Source organism: Polypterus senegalus, chromosome 8 (assembly GCF_016835505.1).
Source record: "Polypterus senegalus isolate Bchr_013 chromosome 8, ASM1683550v1, whole genome shotgun sequence".
Taxonomy (NCBI): domain Eukaryota; kingdom Metazoa; phylum Chordata; class Cladistia; order Polypteriformes; family Polypteridae; genus Polypterus; species Polypterus senegalus.
Genome location: NC_053161.1, coordinates 99587106 through 99593288, shown reverse-complemented (window position 1 = coordinate 99593288; position 6183 = coordinate 99587106).

Here is a 6183-nt window from a genome sequence, read left to right as displayed (position 1 = left end):
GAAGCTCAGGGTCCACAGTGTAACAACATGAAGTGCAAATAATACATTAAAAATAGAATTAAAAATTTTATTTAAATTTAAAACACAAACAAGACAAGACATTGTGCAAAGACAAGACAAAGAAGTAGCAGCAATATTGAAGTGTAGTTAGCAATATGAACATTGATGCAATGTATGGTATTTGCAATTTAGCAATATGAACATTGATGCAATGTATGGTATTTGCAATCTAGATACATAAATATAGTCAACAGATATGTAATATAATAAATAAATAATAAATAATAGATATAGATAATACAGAAATTATCAGTGTATGATAATAGTTGTTTAAGACGTGTAAACAATGACAGGTCAGAATGTTTCACAGCAGAAGGATATCAAGAGTGTCAAAATACTTAAAAGGTCAGTATGAGATTTTCAGTTCTTTTCTACATGCACACTCAATTCAAGTGTATAATGTACATAATGGGGGGTGTGAAACATGAATGTACACCTGATAATGAGGACCTAGTAGTCACAGTGGACTCATCACTATTTACATTAATAGCGTACAAATGTGATGATAATGTTGGGTTATAGATCACGAGGTTATCCTTAAGTTATATAAAGCATTATTGAGGCCTCACATGGAGTACTGTGTATAGTGTTAATCTCTATATTACAAAATAAAATGTAGCACCACTATATGAGATCCAGAGAAGAGCAAATAGGTTAATTCCAGGACTAAGAGGTATGAAATATGAAGAAACAGTAAAGGAGTTGAACCTTTTCAGTTTAACCAAACAGAAATTAAAAGGTGACATGACTGAAGTATTTAAAATTATTAAAGGAATTACTATAGTAGAACTCAGGTGTTACTTTAAAATAAATTCTGCAACATGAACATGGGAACACAGTTGGAAATGTTATCAAGAACAGATTTTGCACAAAATGTCCTTTACGCAGAGAACCATAGATGCATAAAATAAATTACCAAGTAGTGTGATGGAGTGTAGGACTTTAAGGACTTTCAAATCTCAACTTGATATCTAGCGGAACAGAACTGACTAGATTGTGGGCTGAATTACCTGTTCTATTCATAGTTGTTCTAATGCTGTAATGTTCTAACAAAAACAGTACGAAGCAAATCTCTGTTCACTTTCACTGCACGACAAATACAAATTCAATTTATTAAATACTGATTCTCTGGTGGGTACAAAGCAGAAAAAGTGTAAAGAAACATTTCTTTAAAAGTATTATTTGTCTAATTATAATTAATTTTATAACTACATTTTAATAGGAATGAGTCTTGTTCTCTTAACCTGTCCAATATTTTTATCAAAGTTGTTTTTAAATTTTTAGTGTGCACTAAATTGCAAAATCTCATTTTAAAAAATTATATATTTGAGTCTATCAATTTTACAAGAGTTCTTAATTTGCTAAATCTTTCAGAAAGTTTATATGGAATTGTACTTGTACGGTATTTTGTTTCACATCATGCTCAACCAGAATGTCATGTTTATCTGTTTCTCATGTGATGAATTAAATCAATACTCTATGAGACTCTCATTTCTGTAAAAGATGTAATTGAATACAATGTACCTGCATAAAAAAATACATGACAATAACGTCACAAAGCACCAACTGATTCATGGAACACCTTAACACAATTTACCAGTGCAGAGTTTCATTCCTATCTCTTTATCTTACTGCATTCACAAACACATATGTGGGGGAGGAAATAAGAAATAAAACACTGCTGTCAGTGCTGTACAGTCATAGCTGAATAAATGTTTCTTTAGCACTTTAGATACTATTCTTGGTATGTTCAAATATTTTCCTCTGACTTTTAGTAGGTATTGATGGCTAAATCATTTTCCACAGACCACCAAACCTCATAATATTTTAGATTTGTCATTTTTCTTATCACTTTAGCTATAAATTTCATGAAGTAACCTTTAAAATACTCTTTCTGAAGCTCTATGGTTGTAGTCGAGATCACCCTGATAGTGATGATCCTACCCTTCGCCCCTTAAGTTCATCAGTACCTTAAGGAACCATGAGTTCCCTTCCATGATTACGAGTAAAACAGGTACTTATCATCCAGTGGCATCCAACATTTACAGGAAAAAATGTCCTCCAAAATGCAGACATTCCAAGAAGAAGTTCTCTTTTTTCTCCTTAAAAGAAGATTCTCAAACTCATTGCTAGCAGGGTACAGGTTAGAAGCAGGTTTACATTCCAGACATTTTTTAATACATTGGAACATTTTTTTTTTGGCTGCGTTTAATTTACTTATTTCTTTAAATGTTAAAAGTCAAAAACCTAAATATATTGTAACCAAATGAAAATGTAAAATAAGATGCAAAAAAAGAGCAAAAAACAGCTAACCAGGTAAGTTAACCGCATTTACAACTTTGTGGATTTGTCACAGACGGTTAGTTTCAGTAGAATGTTTGGAAAGAACTGAGAAAACTGTAAAGCACAGAGAAGATCAAAACTGCAATGTCGGAAATGTTTTAAGACAGAATTAAGGAAGAGCACTAACAAGCCATGAAATTAAACACAACTTTTCAATAACAGCAATTTTGTTTTATAATTATGGAGCAAAAATGTGCCACTGCCATGGGCTTCCATAAACTCAAAATTATGTAAACATTTAGAGGGTGTGAGGGTTCATTTCCATGCAGCCACTACAAATAAGAAAATATCACATACAAATTAATTCAAAATTTAAGATAGCATCTGTATTACAGAAAAAAGGTATGCTGATTTATTCATTAATGGTCTTAGTTAAAGTTTTACATTCGGATGCAATTCCTGACAGTAACCTTTTCTCTTGGTGGCTAGATTAGTTAACATGTTCTTTTGACAAGACTTACAGTAGTTAAAGAAGAGAAGGCCAAATAGACTTTCCAATGTAAATAAAGAATTACAAGGTCATAAATTGGGAAAGTGTGACAGCACAGCATAAAGTGGTGGTGATGGACTGGGAGATTAGAATCAGCAAGAGAATGAAACCAGAGTAAGCAGCAACAAAAATAAAGTGGTGGAGATTAAAAGTGGAAGGGCTTAGGAACAGTTTAGAGAGAACGTTTCGAATGACATTGTGGAGGAACAATGGAAGAAGAACAGAAAGGTGTACTAAGAATAGGTAAAAAGGTGTTGGGTAGGACAACAGGAAGTAGACAATCTTGGGTACAAAGAGATATAGTGGATTGAACAGGGAGGTATAGGATATGATAAAAGCTAAGAAAAAGTAAAAGAAGACATGGTATCAATCAGGAAGGGAGTAAGATAAAGACATGTATAGGGTGACAAACAAGGAGACATAGAAGGCACTGTCAAAAGCCAGGGCATAGGCTTTGGAGGCGGTGTATGACAAATTGGTGTCATTATCGAGAGAGATTTTTTGACTGGAGATGGCTAGGAACAAGGCAGGGAAGGATTATTCAGATAAGGAGAAAGATGAGCAAGTTGTGGTGTTGAGTGTTCATGATAGCATCAATCATAGATGGAAGCAGTAGTCTAAAATTCTGTTGAATGACAAAAACCAAGGCTAGTAATTGGGGATGGAATCTCAAATGAAGGGTTAGTACCAAGAATAAGAATAATGGAGGCACTGAAAGAATGACTAATGGAAAGGCAACAGGACAAAATACCAGTGGAAGTCTGGAAGAGTTTAGACAGGAGAAAATGCCATTAGGAGTGGAGGAACAGTGTGATTGTACCCATTTATAACGACGAGGGAGATATTCAGGATTGTGGAAACTATAGTGGGATAAAACTTGCAACACACGATGAAAATCTGGGAAAGTGTTATAGAAAGAAGGCCTAGGTATATGACAACCATAAAGGAGGAGCAGTTTAGTTTTATGCCAGGCAGAGGAACAACTGCTACATTTTTTGCACTGAGTCAGTTCAAAAAGAAACACCAAAAAAAAAAAAACAAAAGAGAAAGGTATGAAAAAGCTGTTTACTGATTTGGAGAAGGCTGCCACATGAAGAGGACTGGAGGTTCATAAGAGAGAAAGCTGTACTAGAGAGAAAGCTGTACTAGAGAAGTATGTGAAGACTAAGGACCTGTGTAAAAAGCGGTGTCAGGTAACAGACATGATTCCAGTTATAGCAGGTTTGCAGCAGGGATCTTCTTTAAGATGTTACTTATTTGATCTAGATATGGATGTGTTGACACATGGCATAAAAGACAGATCCCCCTCATTTCATACTTTTTGCTGATGACATTTTGTTTTGTAGCGCCAGAAAGGAGGAAGTGGAGAGAAAGACAGAAAAATGCAGAAGGGCTTTAGAAGATAGAGGAAATACAAAAAATGGGAAAAAGTGCCTTTCAGACAGTCTTGGTGTCACAATCCCTCCTGACCAATTAACAGCTGTGTTTGGGGTTCTTCCATTTGGGTTTAAAGTGGAGAAGGACAAACAAACTATGACTGCATTCACTACACTTTTGGCACGCAGACTTATTTTGCTAAACTGGAAGAATCCTAATTCTCCTCTTTTAATTCAGTGGGAAACCGATGTTTTATACTATCTGAAATTGGAAAAAATCAAATACTCAGTTAGAGTATCTGTATAGATTTTTTTCAAAACATGGCAGGATCTAATCAATAATATTTTAGAATAAGCTTTTAAAGCACCGAGGAAGCAATTATTTGCGCATTTCTTTTTCTTCTCCATTCACCTCTATTGCTTATCAAAGTCATCAATTTAGGTATGTTTACAAGCCTAGTTTTACCCCATTGGCCATGCTCTCTCACTCAGGGGTGGGGGTCGACTTGTTCTCAATCCTGCTTTCTGTAAAAATTGATTGATTTGTATGGAATGATTACAATAAAATTAATTTTAAAAAATGGGAAAAAGAATATTTGAAGTTTAAATATGATTAGGATGCAGAGGTCAGGCTGCAGGGAGAGCTATTTAAAATTTAAATACCTACAATTAATGGTAAGCCAAGATGAAGAACTGGATGCAATGGAAATTTATACAGTGCAGTGTGGACAGAACAATTGAAAGAAGGCATTAGGAATACTGTGTTATCAAAGAATCAAGGCAAGGATGAAACGTAAGGTTTTTAAGAGAATGACAAGACCAGTAATAACATATGCAGCTGAGACATGGGCAGCAAAGGGAGTGCAGTAGCAGAAGCTGAATGTGGCAGAAATAAGAAATTACAGATGGATGTATGGAGTTGCAAAAAAGGACAGAATAAGAAATGAGACAATAAGAGGTACAACAAAAGTAGGAGAGATATATAAGAATGTTCATGAAGGTAGACTGAAGTGGTATGAACATTTGATGAGGAAAGACAATAAATATTTGAGCAAAAGAATGATGGTGATGAAAGTACAGGGGAAGAGAAAGTGGAAAAAGCTCACACTGAGGCAGATATAGAGTTAAGGAAAAGGTTTTAACTGGGAGGAGTTGCAGGACACAGCTGCATGGTGAAGGTTGGTCAAAAACTTTGACTCCAAGTAAAAGGAGGAAAAGGTGAAGATAAGATTAGTTGCCTAATCCCTTCGTTTTAGAGATTAATTTAATTTTCATGAGTGCATCACTACAGGTGTGTATTATTTTACTCTCTGCTTACCTGTAACGTGGTCAAGGCAACAGATGTTTCAAACCAACCCTACATATTTCTATAAAAAACATTTAAAAACAACTTTCTATCTATTTCTGGACAATAAAAGGGCATGTTTCTAACCTTCTAAATATAAATTTGAAAATAGTGATTTAGAGTAAAAAATGTGTAGGAAATGCTTGATTCAGGTTTGTTTCCACCTCAACTGACATTAATGATGAGGGCAACCGATGCTCATTTTTTCCCATGTGTTCAAGAAAGACTTTAAATTTGTTAAATTAGCTTTTCTTTTGATTTTGGTTTCCTTATATTATCCTTTGGTTTCTTTTTTATTTTTTGTGAGAAAAATGGTTGTGATTGAGTTGTTAAAGTATCAAGGCATTTTAGGACTTCAGTTTTGAATTCAATTAATTTTCCTTCATATTTATCCAGTGTGTGTAAAAATATAAAATAACAATACACCAAAAATTTTAAAATAGACTCTAAACTTATTTTAATATGTGAATATTGCCATAAATAATAGTAACCTAACAATCCAGTTTCTGAATCCCTATGTTTATGTCAGGGCTGTGAGAAATAAATAATAAAGCTTATGAAATGATAAA